The sequence below is a fragment of the Heterodontus francisci genome, chromosome 3, assembly GCF_036365525.1.
Source record: "Heterodontus francisci isolate sHetFra1 chromosome 3, sHetFra1.hap1, whole genome shotgun sequence".
NCBI classification, from domain to species: domain Eukaryota; kingdom Metazoa; phylum Chordata; class Chondrichthyes; order Heterodontiformes; family Heterodontidae; genus Heterodontus; species Heterodontus francisci.
This window is the reverse complement of record NC_090373.1, coordinates 206,247,363-206,262,152: the sequence shown is the minus strand read 5'-3', so window position 1 is coordinate 206,262,152 and position 14,790 is coordinate 206,247,363. Positions and strand designations below refer to the sequence as shown.

Genomic DNA, 14,790 nt, shown 5'->3' with positions numbered 1-14,790 from the left:
TTACAGTGTAAAGGATGTGAAGGTGTCTAGTTTCCTTTTTATATCCTGTCTGAATCCCTGGATTGTATTATTACAGTGTAAAGGATGTGAAGGTGTCCAGTTTCCTTTTTATACCCTGTCTGAATCCCTGGATTGTATTATTACAGTGTAAAGGATGTGAAGGTGTCTAGTTTCCTTTTTATATCCTGTCTGAATCCCTGGATTGTATTATTACAGTGTAAAGGATGTGAAGGTGCCTAGTTTCCTTTTTATATCCTGTCTGAACCCATGGATTCGACTATTCTGATGTAATCCACAATATCGCTGTGTATCTTTTGCAATTTCTAGTTAATTTGTGTGTTGTGAAGCAGTTTGGAACATCCTGCTGTCATGAAATGCACTATATGACTGCAGCAACTGTCCTTTTAATGCTGTTACCAGTGCCTCTAACTGGGAGAAATTTCTCATTTGCAAAACCCAGTGCAATTTCAAATCCATAGAAATCAAACCCATTGAGGTCGATTCGGATGACACAATGACTTTGTGTTAATGAAGGGTTTAACCAGTACTTCAAATAGTGCAGAACTACAGTGTTTTGAGAGGGGAGGTTGAGTTGAAAGTGAGTGCCTTTGAATCAACAATGACAGTTTTTGTTTCTGCACCTGCCAAGGTATCTGCTTTCACATGTATTGAATTTGATCAACACAATATAGATGCAGCTGTGATCAAGCCTCATTCTTGTTTTTATTGTATTTTGGACCCTATTTATTTTGTTTGGTATTGGGAACATAATTCCCTATCCAGGGCTTGAGTGTTGTACATCTGGCAACATGTTCTGGTTATTTGGTTTAGCAATGTGTTCACAGAGGGCCGTCTATAGCATTGCACTTCTGAATGTGTTGCGCCAGTGGGAACTCTGATAGTTTGGTATTCAGAATATATCAATAAAATGGCTCGATTGCAGCAGTCTTTCATGAGTGAAAGGCCCATTGTCGGCTTCGTCTAACCTACAGCATGTATGTTCTCGTAAAGCAGACCCACTGCAGCGTTTTGATACTTAAGGAATTCGTTTAAACATACTAAACAGATACAGTGAAATAATCAGACATTTCGGTCGAGTTTATTTTGTTCTTTCGTGGGATGAGTGTCGCTTGCAAGAACAGTATTTGTTGCCCATCCCTTATTGCCCTTGAGAAGGTGGTGGTGAGCTGCCTTCTTGAGCCGCTGCAATCCATGTGAGGTAGGTACACCCACAATGCTGTTGGGGAGTTCCAGGATTTTGACTCAGTGACAGTGAAGGAACGGTGATATAGTTCCAAGTCAGAATGGTGTGTGACTTGGAGGGGAACTTGCAGGTGGAGGTGTTCCCATGCATCTGCTGCCCTTGTACTTGTTGGTGGTAGAAGTCACGGGTTTGGATGATGCTGTGTAAGGAGCTTGTAGATGGTACACACTGCTGCCACAGCGCAGGGAGTGAATGTTGAAGGTGGTGGATCGCATCAAGCTTCTTGTTTGTTGTTGGAGCTGCACCCATCCAAGCAAGTGGAGAGTATTCCATCACACTCCTGAATTGTGCCTTGTAGATGGTGGGCAGGCGTTGGGGAGACAGGAGCTGAGTTACTCACTACAGAATTCCCAGCCTCTGACCTGCTCTTGTCGCCACCATATTTATGTGGCTGGTCCATTTCAGTTTCTGGTCAATGGTAAGCCCCAGGATGTTGATAATGGAGGATTCAGTGATGGTAATGCCATTGATTGTCAAGGGGAGATGGTTAGATTCTCTCTTGTTTGAGATGGCCATTGCCTGGCATTTGTGTGGCATGAATGTTACTTGCCTAAGCCTGGATGTTGTCCAGGTCTTGCTGTATATGAATATGGACTGCTTCAGTATCTGAGGAGTCACGAATGGTGCTGAACATTGTGCAATCATCAGCAAACATCCCCACTTCTGACCTTATGATGGAGGGAAGGTCATTGATGAAGCAGCTGAAGATGGTTGGGCCTAGGACACTACCCTGAGGAACTCCTGCAGTGATGTCCTGGAGCTGAGATGATTGACATCCAGCAACCACAACCATCTTCCTTTGTGCTGGGTATGACTGCAGCCAACGGAGGGTTTTCCCCCTGATTCCCATTATCCTCAGTCTTGCTAGGGCTCCTTGATGCCATACTCAGTCAAATACTGCCTTGATGTCAAGGGCAGTCACTCTCACCTCACCTCCAGAGTTCAGCTCTTTTGTTCATGTTTGGACCAAGGCTGTAATGAGGTCAAGGGCGGAACCCAAACTGAGCATCAGTGAGCAGGTTATTGTTGAGTAAGTGCCACTTGATGGCACTGTCTAAGACACCTTTCATCACTTTACTTATGATTGGGCGTAGACTAATTGGCCGGTTGGATTTGTCTTGCTTTTTTGTGTACAGGACATACCTGGGCATTTTTCCACATTGCCGGGTAGATTTCAGTGTTGTAGCTGTATTGGAACAGTTTGACTAGGGGTGCAACTAGTTCTGGAGCACAAGTCTTCAGTACTTTTGCCGGAATGTTGTCAGGGCCCATAGCCTTTGCAGTATCCAGTGTCTTCAGTCGTTTCTTGATGTCACGTGGAGTGAATTAGATTTGCTGGAAACTGGCATCTGTGATGCTGGGGACCTCAGGAGGAAGCCGAGATGGATCATCCACTCAACACTTCTGGTTGAAGATGGATGCAAGTGCTTCAGCCTTGACCTTTCCACTGATGTGCTGGGCTCCCCCATCATTGAGGATGGGGATATTTGTGGAGCCTCCTCCTCCAGTTAGTTGTTTATTTGTCCACCACCATTCACGACTGGATGTGGCAGGACTGCAGAGCTTAGATTTGATCCGTTGGTTGTGGGATCGCTTAGCTCTGTCCATTGCATGCTGCCTCCTCTGGCATGCAAGTAATCCTGGGTTGTATCTTCACCAGGTTGACACCTCATTTTGAGGTATGCCTGATGCTGCTGCTGGCATGCTCTCCTGCACTCTTCATTGAGCCAGGGTTGGTCTCTTGGCTTGATGGTAATGGTAGAGCTGGGGATATGCTGGGCCATGAGTTTACAGATTGTGGTTGAGTACAATTCTGCTGCTGCTGATGGCCCACAGTGCCTCATGGATGCCCAGTTTTGCATTGCTAGATCTGTTTGAAATCTATCCCATTTAGCACTGTGGTAGTGCCACACAACACGATGAAAGGGATCCTCAATGTCAAGACAAGTCAGGATTTATGGTTGTCATCAGACTTGTTTCTGGAAAAAGTTTGTTTCTTCATGAACTGCTTAAAAAGTCAGTTGATTTGGTTAAAAACAGGCAGTTGGAGTTTGCTTATTGATCTGCTCGGAGAACAGAAGATCATCCAGCCAGCCCATCTTTGTCATGAAAAGCAAATCCTGTGCTAAGTGTTTCCTGTTGCCTTCTGTATCTGAAGAAATCTTGAATGTTTGCAGAACCCTTGCATCCTTGAAAGAACTTTGCATCGACTGTGTGAGAATTGCAACATTTGTTGCTGCACACCTGATGTAAGACCTATGTGAAGCCTTCTGTAGCTGCATCTCTTGACAGCCTGCCGAGCGTGTTCATCAACATCACCTGTTCACCTTTGGGACACCTCGCCAAAATAAAGGACTTCCTTCCATACCTTCTTTTAAGTCGAAGTGGGTTTTTTTTCGATTCCTTGTAACAACTGTAAACAAGACTCCCTTTTTTCCCCTCAGTTAACCGTTTTGTATGTATGTGTGTGAACGTGAGGGCTAGGATAAAATAAGGGGCTTTAATATTTACATTTGTGTGTATGTTTTACTTCATTATTGGTTAAAACTTGGTGTCTAATAAATGGATAAGTTAGTTGTTTATGAAAGAAAACTGGGGTGCTTAATTTTTTTGGGAAGCTAGAATATCTGATTGACCAGTTCGGTAAGTGGGAAAATTTAACGAAATGCTGCAACTTGTGGAGAAGTGGGAGTAAATTAACAGTAAACTGCTCCCCCCTCGGTCGTAACACTTGCATTTTCTTTTACAGTTTTTAAAGCACCAAGTTAAATTTTAAATGTTGAACAAAATTTCAGTGAGCAACTCCTCACCCACTACTTAGCAGAGAATTCCTCCTCTGACCACATTCCCAACTTTTACCCTCTGTTTATGATGCACTCCATGTTTGACTCCTTTCTGCCAAGGACTCTATCCACTTTGAATAGTGCTATGGAATCCTTAACATCACCCAAACAGGCAGATAGAGCTTCAGATCAACATCTCATCTAAGTATGGCACTCCCTAAGTACTGCACTGAAATATCAGCTGAAATTGTGCGCTCAGATCCCAGAGTGGAATTGGAACCCACAATCTTGTAACCCATACAAGACTGCTGCCGACCAAGCTGATTCTACACTTGGAGAAGGAGAGAGATTGAAGATTTCTCACCTTCCATATTTGCCTCTTGGTAGTGTCTCAACTAGCCTACATTACCCTCATGGGTGATGATGTCATGTGTAGGTTAGTTTGTGAGGGACTGGTAGTACAGTGGTAATGTTATTGGTGGAGTAATTGAGAGGACTGGACTAATACTGTGGAGACATGACTTCAAATCCCACGACAGCAACTGGGGGAATTTAAATTCAATTTGTTAATAAATCTGGAATAAAATGCTGGTCTCATTAATAATCATGAAACTACCAGATTGTTGTAAAAACCCATCTGGTTCACTCATGTTCTTTCGGGAAGGAAATCTGCTGTCCTTACCTGGTCTGGCCTACATGTCACTCCAGAGCCACAGTCATGTGGTTGACTCTTAGCTGCCCTCTGAAATAGCCTAACAAGCCACTCAGTTGTAGGTGGCTCAACACCATCTGCTCAAGGGCGACACATGCTTGCCTGGCCAGCAATACTCAGAACCCAAGGAGAAATATTCAAACAAGGAAAAAAATGACAATGTTCATTCAGTGGTTCAACTCTTAACAACCCATGGTCTAATGAGTTAACTAAACTTCGTCTGTACGTAATCAGGTTTGCTTGACACTTTGAACTTTAGTCAGTACTGGCAATCACTGTTGTCAAAGTTCTGAGAGTGGAGGAAATTGCTCGGAATTAAAAGGGTGTTGAGATAAAGCGAATGTTTGACTATGTGGTTATCGTTTTTCATCGAAGGTTTGTCCGTCTGAAAGAGCTCTGCAGCCATAAAAGTAAAAACCTTTGGTATGTTGTACTAGTTGAAACTCAGCAGTTCTGTCCAGATTTTAATTGACTCTCTGTCGTGATGAGATCCCGAATGTGCATGGGGCACTATTATGTGCACTATTGATATGGCTGTGTGGACTCTGCTCTGCAGTGAGACTGAGGCATTTTATTCACTGAGCTAGCAGTCACATTAATTACTTCAGTCTCTGGTTTGTTCGGCAAGCCGCTGATATGTGGCAGAGGTAAAGATGTAGCATCATAGTGACCTGGGTTCCTTTATATTAATGGCTGTATGTTGATACGAAAGACATTATTCACATTTCAGGAATATTCCACACTGTGACTTATTGAATATTTAGTGAATAGAAATGTAGAGAGATTTATGGCAAAAAAGACTCCATTCAGCCCATTGCATCCATGTCAGCAAATCATTGTTCAATGTTGAAATAATTGAGATATTTGGTTGGTTCGTTATAGAGTTGTTTTGATGCTATAGTAACGTGATATTTGAAAAAGCTCCGCATGTTCGAATCAGCATTAGATTCTGTCATCTGAATCCCAGTTTTGTTTGTTTCTAATTTGTTGGGTGGGAAAGAGAAGTAATGGACAGGTTGTCCCTCATATCACAATGTCTGTCCTTGCTAATTTCTCTAAACAGTCTCAGGAATTCCGAGATCCAAGTTTACATCAATACGATTATGGTGTGATCGTTCAACATGTAATTCTGACCAATTATCTAATGCTAGAACTATCAGAAGGAAATGTACTTTAAAAGAAAAGCATCTAATACATGCTGCACCTGATGTTGGGAACTTCTAATTTTGTGTTATCGATCGGACAAATAGGAAACTTACAGTACAAACTTGATTCCAGATTAGTGATCTGCATGACTTTTAATCCTTGGTACAGATTTCTCTTGCTGTCAATAGCTGTGAAATAGAAACAGAACAGACTTCGATACAAGATCCAAAAGTCAGGTATTGTGTAATAATAGTCCATACCTGGTGTGAGGTTTATGAAATGCTTGTCAGTTTCCACTGGTTCATTGAATTGATTGCTGCATTTTGAGTGATGGCGTCAGCATTTGGGGAGGTGTGGCAGTACAGTGCACTCTTGGCAGGGCTTCAGATCATGCAGATAAATGTTGCTTACTTTTGTACCTGGTTTTGATCTTTTTAATTGAGCTCATACTGAATATTAGCCCATGTGTCCAGTGAAACTTTACCCAAGTTTCAGTAACTGATAGCATCTACTTTTGGAAATTATTCTGTCCTTAATAATTATCATCCTGCACAAAATATTGGGAATGGAACGAAGTGTTTGTAAATCACTCTCTTCCCCTGCTCTTTTAGATCTTGGTTTTACTTTGCTCTATATGAATTGAGGGTAGTGCCGAGTTACTGAGTGTTGTCAGTTCTCGGAGTTTTGTTACAGCCTGTGTAATGTGTGCCATGATCCAAATGAATGAAGAGGAAAAGTGAAATGGTCGAAACGGAAATTGCAGAAGCACTGATTGTAGGTATATACTTGAGCACAGCTCTCATTGGGATCCAACAACCACCACAAATGTTGTTTAATTGCACACTATTGGTAGATTTTACTGTTTTGGATTTTGTAGTGAAGACATGCTGGAGTAATTGGGAACCATAGAAATGGTCATTGATGTGCACAAAGCAGCTTGTCAAAAAATTATTATTGTTTGAATTAGTATTCATGATCTCTGCAAAAGAAGTGGAGCAAGCAGTTTCCAATCAGCACAGCTTAAATGGAAGTTCAACTGCTTTCAACTTAACAGCAATTTTACTATGAAAAACGGTCCCAGGTGAAAAGCCACGTGCTTGTGAAATCCTGCAGTGTGCAGTAGCTCTCTCTTTATACGACACCAGGATGAGCCAAGCATCTTTGTAAATAGAAAATCTTTAGTTGAGGATTCAAAGCTGCATCATCTACTTCAGGAAATTGAAATGACTGCTTTGCTATTGATAACAGTTTCAGAATCAGCTGCATGCTCTTGATGTAGATGAAACAGTACTTGCATTGTCATGGATAGTGTTCATGCCCAGAGAGGGAGCTTCATCCTGTGCCTTCAGTCCTGTTTATGTGACCACCTAGTGTGAGGCAGCCATGATTCTTTTTCTAAGCAGCTGATTGGCAAAGACTGAAATACTCCATTAAATCCAGAGGAATGGATTTTCCCTACCTACAAAATATCTGGGAAGTGGCTTGTCAGAATTATCAATTAGCTGTGCACGGCAAACCTTGACGTTTTAAAATGGGTCCAACAGCTTCAAAAGCATCCCTGCCCCAGCAGAACCATCAACCTCTGCTGGAGAAATACTTCATCAAGTGAGGCAGTAAATGAAGCATTCGAATGCTTAAACAGTGAACAGGCAAGTCAGAATGAGTACCCAGATGAACTGAATGTAAAATCACATAAATCAAAGTAGGAAGGACATTTGTTTTATCTTTAATTTTGTGAGGAGCAGTTGACATATACCGATACTACTTGAGTCTGATGTGAAAGAGGATTAAACTGTTAGGTTGTAAACACAGAACAATACAATCTCTTTCAATGACTCTTGACAGCATTCCTGCTGAGGACTGCCATGTGGACAATTTTGAGGAGGTAGATTGGTTTGAAGATGTGACTTTAAATCCTGTCTTACAATGACACCAGAGGGGAAGAGCCTGTTCCTATGCCAATACCAATACTCAAGACTAACACGAGTTTTCTTTTGAAAAGGATTCAGCATTTTTTAAACTTTTATTTTTGCCTTGTAAAATGCCTGAATAGGTGGAAACTGTACATTAAGTGGGCTCAACTAAAGAAAGTTGGGGAACAGATGGTTGTCTTCAGGGAGCAATGGGGAGAAAACTTTCAATTTTCAAGAATAATGCAGCAGTTTTCTTCTTCTTTTCCACAGATGCCATATATTAAGATACTGTTTGTGAAGAAACTGATCCATTCCCTTGAAAGGTAAGTTATCCAAAACGTTTATTCAATATGTTATTTATACAGTTGAATTTGGAATAACAGATTTCCTGATCAGAGCATCTATTTCAAAAGTAGAACCATTAAATGTTGATGATGAGCTGTTACTCCACTGTCCATCACAGAAAGGATCAAATATGTTCAAATTGAATAGCCTTTCGAAGATTAGTGCCATATTGATCTGTCATTAGATATTTTGAGTACATTTAGTAAATACTGTCTATTTGCTACAACGGATGCTAAAGACATTTGAGAGTAAGGTAGCAGAGAGAAGGCCGACAACGGAATCCTTCAATAACTCAGAGCTATGTCTGCTATGTTGGGAATTTGGTGCAAAGTGTGAAAAGCTGCTGCTTTTTATACCTTTTTCTCTGCACTGAGAGCTGGTGAGTTTGGTGAGAGTGAGTTTTAAGGGTTAATTTCTATCTAAAGTCTATTTTTTTCTTCAATTTAACAATTAATTGAAAATTACTCCTTAAGTTATGAGAAGCTAAGTTTTATTCCAGCCTTAAAACAGGAGTACACAAGGTCTCTGGGAGAAGCTGCAACTAGTTACTTGGTAGCTGGCTTAAACTGATTTTCAGAAGCTTGAATCAGTTATTTTTCAGAAGGTATTCGAGCAGGGCTTTCTCAGTGCAGTTTGGTCTGCACTAAGTGCTGCTTTGAGTACACAGAATGTCAAGTGAGAGTTTGGTGAGTGAGGGAGTTCGGTGAGGGAGGTGCTCCTTCCTTTCTTTTTTTACATTTTTTCAGCCTCGTAGCTGGCTCTTAGTTCAGTACGGGGGAAGAAGCTGATCGGTGAGTAACTGGTAAGTTATTCTACTTCTAATTGTAATAAATACTTTTTGAAGTTACAGTGTGGCAGGTCAGCTCAGCCAAGTGGAATGTACATCCTGCGGTATGTGGAAAGTCATGAATTACACCATGTGTCCTCGATGAACACATCTGCAGGAAGTGTCACTGGCTGCAGAAGCTTGAGCTCCAGGTTTCGGAGCTCGAGCGGTGGCTGGAGTCACTGTTGTGCATCCGCGAGGCAGAGGACGACGTGGATAGCACATTTAGGGCGATGGTCACGCTGCAGGTTAGGAGCATGCAGGAAGAGAGGTAATGGGTGACTGCCAGGTAGTCCAGGAGAACCAGGCAGGCAGTGCAGGAATTCCCTGAATCTAGGGCGGGAGGTTTGCGAGAGCTCTTCGGGAGGGCTTAAACTAGTTTGGCAGGGGGATGGGAACCGGAGCTACGGATCAGTGGATGGGGTAGCTGTTGAACAGGCAGATACAGAGTGCAGAGAGTCTGTGAGGAAGGTTAGACTGTTGACAGGGCAAAGTTGCAGCCAGTAGGATGGGTGTCTATTTTAATGCAAGAAGTGTCAGGAATAAGGGTGATTAACTTAGAGCATGGATCAGTACTTGGAGCTACGATGTTGTGGCCATTACGGAGACTTGGATATCACAGGGGCAGGAATGGATGTTGGATGTTCCGGGGTTTAGATGTTTCAAAAGGAATAGGGAGGGAGGTAAAAGAGGTGGGGGAGTGGCATTGCTAATCAGGGATAGTATCACAGCTGCAGAAAGGGAGGTCGTTGAGGAGGGTTTGTCTACTGAGTCATTATGGGTGGAAGTCAGAAACAGGAAAGGAGCAGTCACTTTATTGGGAGTTTTCTATAGACCCCCCAATAGCAACAGAGACACGGAGGAACAGATTGGGAGGCAGATTTTGGAAAGGTGCAGAAGTAACAGGGTTGTTGTCATGGGTGACTTCAACTTCCCAAATATTGATTGGAACCTCCTTAGTGCAAATAGTTTGGATGGAGCAGTTTTTGTCAGGCGTGTCCAGGAAGGTTTCCTGACTCAATATGTAGATAGGCCGACTAGAGGGGAGGCTATGTTGGATTTGGTGCTTCGCAACGAACCAGGCCAGGTGGCAGATCTCTCGGTGGGGGAGCATTTCGGTGATAGTGATCACAACTCCCTGATCTTTACTATGGTCATGGAGAGGGACAGGAGCAGACGGGATGGGAAAATATTTAATTGGGGTAGGGGAAATTACAATACTATTAGGCAGGAACTGGGGAGCATAAATTGGGAACAGATGTTCTCAGGGAAATGCACGACAGAAATGTGGAGGTTGTTTCGGGAGCACTTGCTGTGACTGCTGGATAGGTTTGTCCCGATGAGGCAGGGAAGGGATGGTAGGGTGAAGGAACGTTGGATGACGAGATGTGGAACAGCTAGTCAAGAGGAAGAAGGAAGCTTACTTAAGGTTGAGGAAGCAAGGATCAGACAGGGCTCTAGAGGGTTACAAGGTAGCCAGGAAGGAACTGATGAATGGACTTAGGAGAGCTAGAAGGAGACATGAAAAAGTCTTGGCGGGTAGGATTAAGGAAAATCCCAAGGCGTTCTCCACTTATGTGAGGAACAAGAGGATGGCCAGAGTGAGGGTAGGGCCGATCAGCGATAGTGGAGGGAACTTGTGTCTGGAGGTAGGGGAGGTCCTTAATGAATACTTTGCTTCAGTATTCACTAGTGAGAGGGACCTTGTCGTTTGTGAGGACAGAGTGAAACAGGCTGATATACTCGAACGGGTTGATGTTAAGAAGGAGGAAGTGCTGGAAATTTTGAAAGACATGAGGATAGATAAGTCCCCGGGGCCAGACGGGATATACCCAAGGATATTACGAGAAGCGAGGGAAGAGATTGCCACGCCTTCGGCGATGATCTTTGCGTCCTCACTGTCCACTGGAGTAGTACCAGATGATTGGAGGGTGGCAAATGTTATTCCCTTTTTCAAGAAAGGGAATAGGGATAACCCTGGGAATTACAGACCAGTCAGTCTTACGTCGGTGGTGGGCAAATTATTGGAGAGGATTCTGAGAGACAGGATTTATGATTATTTGGAAAAGCATGGTTTGATTAGAGATAGTCAGCATGGCTTTGTGAGGGCCAGGTCATGCCTCACAAGCCTTATTGAATTCTTTGAGGATGTGACAACACACATTGATGAAGGAAGAGCAGTGGATGTGGTGTATATGGATTTTAGCAAGGCGTTTGATAAAGTTCCCCATGGTACGCTCATTCAGAGAGTAAGGAGGCATGGGATACAGGGGAGGGGAACCTGAGGGGTCACTCAAATTGGAAGCAAGTTACCGGAAGTAGAAAAGTAGCAAGCGACATTAGAAGGCAGGCGAAACGAAGGTCAGCATCAACGAGGCTCAGAATGCAGAATAATGTCAAGAAGGCAAAGTTAAAGGCACTCTACCTGAATGCACGCAACATTCGCAACAAGGTAGATGATTTAAAGGCACAAATAGAGGTAAATTGGTATGATCTAATTGCCATTATGGAAACCTGGCTACAGGGTGACCAAAACTGAGAACTAAATATTCAAGGATGTTCAACATTTAGGAAGGCCAGGCAAAATGGAAAAGGGACCACTGATGAGGGATGGTATCAGTACATTAGTAAGGGAGGATCTCAGGTCAGAAGAGCAAAATGTGGAATCTGTTTGGGTGGAGCTAAGAAACAGCAAGGGGCAGCAAACATTGGTAGGAGTTGTTTATAGGCCACCAAACAGTAGTGGTAGCGTGGGGCATGTTAGTCTTGTCAGGCAGGCCCCCCACCTGCCAAGAAGGAGGCACACATTATTTCGCCACAGGAACATTAAAAACTTCAAAATGTTGCTGGGAAGAAAAGAGGGCCGATCACAAGGAATTGCCAGGCCCCTCACCGGAAATACCTTTTTTGCATACTGGCAGACAGTATGCAAACTGGCAACAAAGGATCCAGTCCCTGCTTCTCCAATACACAGAAGACCGGGTCAGACCAGTTTAGTCACATGATTAACTGGCTGTTTGAATTTGAACTTGCCACAGTGTTTGAAACTCAGAAAGCTTCTTTCTCCTGGACTGAGAACATCTCTCTCCTGTCTGCTCCCATCTCTTTCTCATGGAACGGAAGACCCATTGAAGACACATGCACGCCAAGAGAGAAAAGTCTCCCTCAGTGAACAAAGTTTTAGAAGAATACTGGGCCCCAATGAAAAGCAAGACTACCTACAATCAATGACTACAGCGAGCTCGAAGCACAGTTAAAAACCCATCTTCAGAGGTTGCCTCAAACTTTTTTACTTTATTTTCCTTTTGCTCTTTTCTGTCTCCATTTAGAAACAGAAAAATAGGAGCAGGAGTAGGCCTTTTGGTCCTTCGAGCCTGCTCCGCCATTCAATACGATCATGGCTGATCATCCAAACTCAGTAACCTGTTCCCGCTTTCTCCCCATATGCCTTGATCCCATTAGCCCTAAGAATTATATCTAACTCTTTCTTGAATACATGTAATGATTTGGCCTCAACTGCTTTCTGTGGTAGAGAATTCCACAGGTTCACCACTCTGGGTGAAGAAATCTTTCCTCATCTCAGTCCTAAATGGATTATCCCTTATCCTGAGACTGTGACCCCTGGTCCTGGATTCCCCTGCCATCAGGAACATCCTTCCTGCATCTAGTCTGTCCAGTCTTGTTAGAATTTTGTAGATTTCTATGAGATTCCCTCTCATTCTTCTAAACTCCAGCGAATACAAGCCTAATTGACCCAATCTCTCTCCATACGTCAGTCCTGCCATCCCAGGAATCAGTCTGGTGAACCTTCGCTGCACACCCTCCATAGCAAGAACATCCTTCCTCAGATAAGGAGACCAAAACTGCACACAATCCTCCAGATGTGGTCTCACCAAGACCTTGTATAATTGCAGCAAGCCATCCCTGCTCCTGTACTCGAATCCTCTCGCTATGAAGGCCAACATACCATTTGCCACCTTACCTGCCTGCTGCACCTGCATGCTTACTTTGAGCGACTGGTGCACAAGGGCACCTAGGTCTCGCTGCACCTCCCCCTTTCACAATCTATCGCTGTTCAGATAATCTGCCTTTCTGTTTTTGCCACCAAAGTGGATAACCTCACATTTATCCACATTATACTGCATCTGCCATGTCTTTGCCCACTCACTCAACCTGTCCAAATCACACTGGAGCTGCTCTGTATCCTGCTCACAGCTCACACTCCCACCCAGCTTTGTGTCATCTGCAAACTTGTAGATATTACATTTAGTTCCCTCATCTATATCATTTAATATATATTGTGAATAACTGGGGTCCTAGCACTGATCCCTATGGTACGCCACTAGCCACTGCCTGCCACTCGGAAAAAGACCCGTTTATTCCTACTATTTGTTTCCTGTCTGCCAACCAGTTCTCTATCCATGTCAGTACCTTACCCCCAATCCCATGTGCTTTAATTTTGCACGTTAATCTTTGATGTGGGACCTTATAGAAAGTCTTAAAGTCCAAATACACCACATCCACTGGTTCTTCCTTATCTATTCTACTAGTTAAATCCTCAAAAAATTCCAGTAGATTTGTTAAGCATGATTTCCCTTTCGTAGATCCATGTTGACTTTGTCCGATCCTGTCACTGTTTACGAAGTGCTCTGCTATTACGTCTTTTATAATGGACTCTAGCATTTTCACCACTACTGATGTCAGGCTAACCGGTCTATAATTCCCTATTTTCTCTCTACCTCCTTTTTTAAAATAGTTGGGTTACATTAACTACCCTCCAATCTGTTGGAACTGTTCCAGAGTCTATAGAATTTTGAAAAATAACCAGCAATGCATCTACTATTTCTAGAGCCACTTCCTTAAGTACTCTGGAATGTAGATGATCAGCCCCTGGAGATTTATCGGCCTCAAATCCCATCAATTTCCCTAACAGCATTTCCCTACGCTTCTGATTTCACACAGTTCCTCCTTCTCACTACCACCCTATGTTCCCCAACATTTCTGGGAGGTAATTTGTGTCCTCCTTTGTGAAGACAGAATCAAAATATTTATTTAATTGGTCTGCCATTTCTTTGTTCCCCATTTTACATTCCCCTGTTTCTGACTGTAAAGGACCTACATTTGTCTTCACCAATCTTTTTCTCTTCATATATCTATAGAAGCTTTTACAGTCACTTTTTATGTTCTCTGCAAGCTTACTCTCATAATCTATTTTCCTCTTCTTAATCAATCCCTTGGTCCTCCTTTGCTGAATTCTAAACTGCTCCCAATCCTCAGATTTGCTGCTTGTTCTGGCCATTTTATATTTCTCCTCCTTGGATCTAATACTATCCCTAATTTCTTTTGTAAGCCACGGTTGAGCCACCCTTCCTGTTTTATTTTTGCGCCAGACAGGAATGACCAATTGTTGTAATTCATCCCTGCGTTCTTTAAATGCTAGCCATTGCCTATCCACCGTCAACCCTTTAAGTAACATTCCCCATTCTATCATAACCAACTCGCGCCTCATACCTTCATAGTTTCCTTTATTTAGATTCAGGACCCTCGGCTCGGAATCAACTCTCTCACTCTCCATCTTAAGGAAGAATTCTAACATGTTATGGTCTCTCTTCCCCAAGGGACCCTGCACAACAGGATTGTTAACTAATTCTTTCTCATTACAGAATACCCAGTCTAGGATAGCCTGTTCTCCAGTTGGTTCTTCAACGTATTGGTCCAAAAAACCATCATGTACGCACTCCAGGAATTTCTCCTCTACAGTATTATTGCTAATTTGGTTTGCCCAATCTATATGTAGATGA

General features: G+C 42.9%; 1 protein-coding gene across 6 annotated transcripts in view; it reads left to right on the top strand.

Moving 5' to 3' along the window:
• tjap1 (tight junction associated protein 1 (peripheral)) overlaps positions 1-14,790 on the top strand; it is a 593,272-nt gene that overhangs the window by 87,895 nt on the left and 490,587 nt on the right. For 4 of the 6 annotated variants that reach the window (XM_068028188.1, XM_068028184.1, XM_068028169.1 and 1 more), the window contains exon 2: positions 8,089-8,141. The gene's annotated coding sequence lies outside the window, so the exon portion shown is untranslated. Of the gene's footprint in view, positions 1-5,058; positions 5,183-8,088; positions 8,142-14,790 lie in introns of those variants that run through there. The other 2 variants (XM_068028177.1, XM_068028168.1) reach the window with 2 other exon arrangements.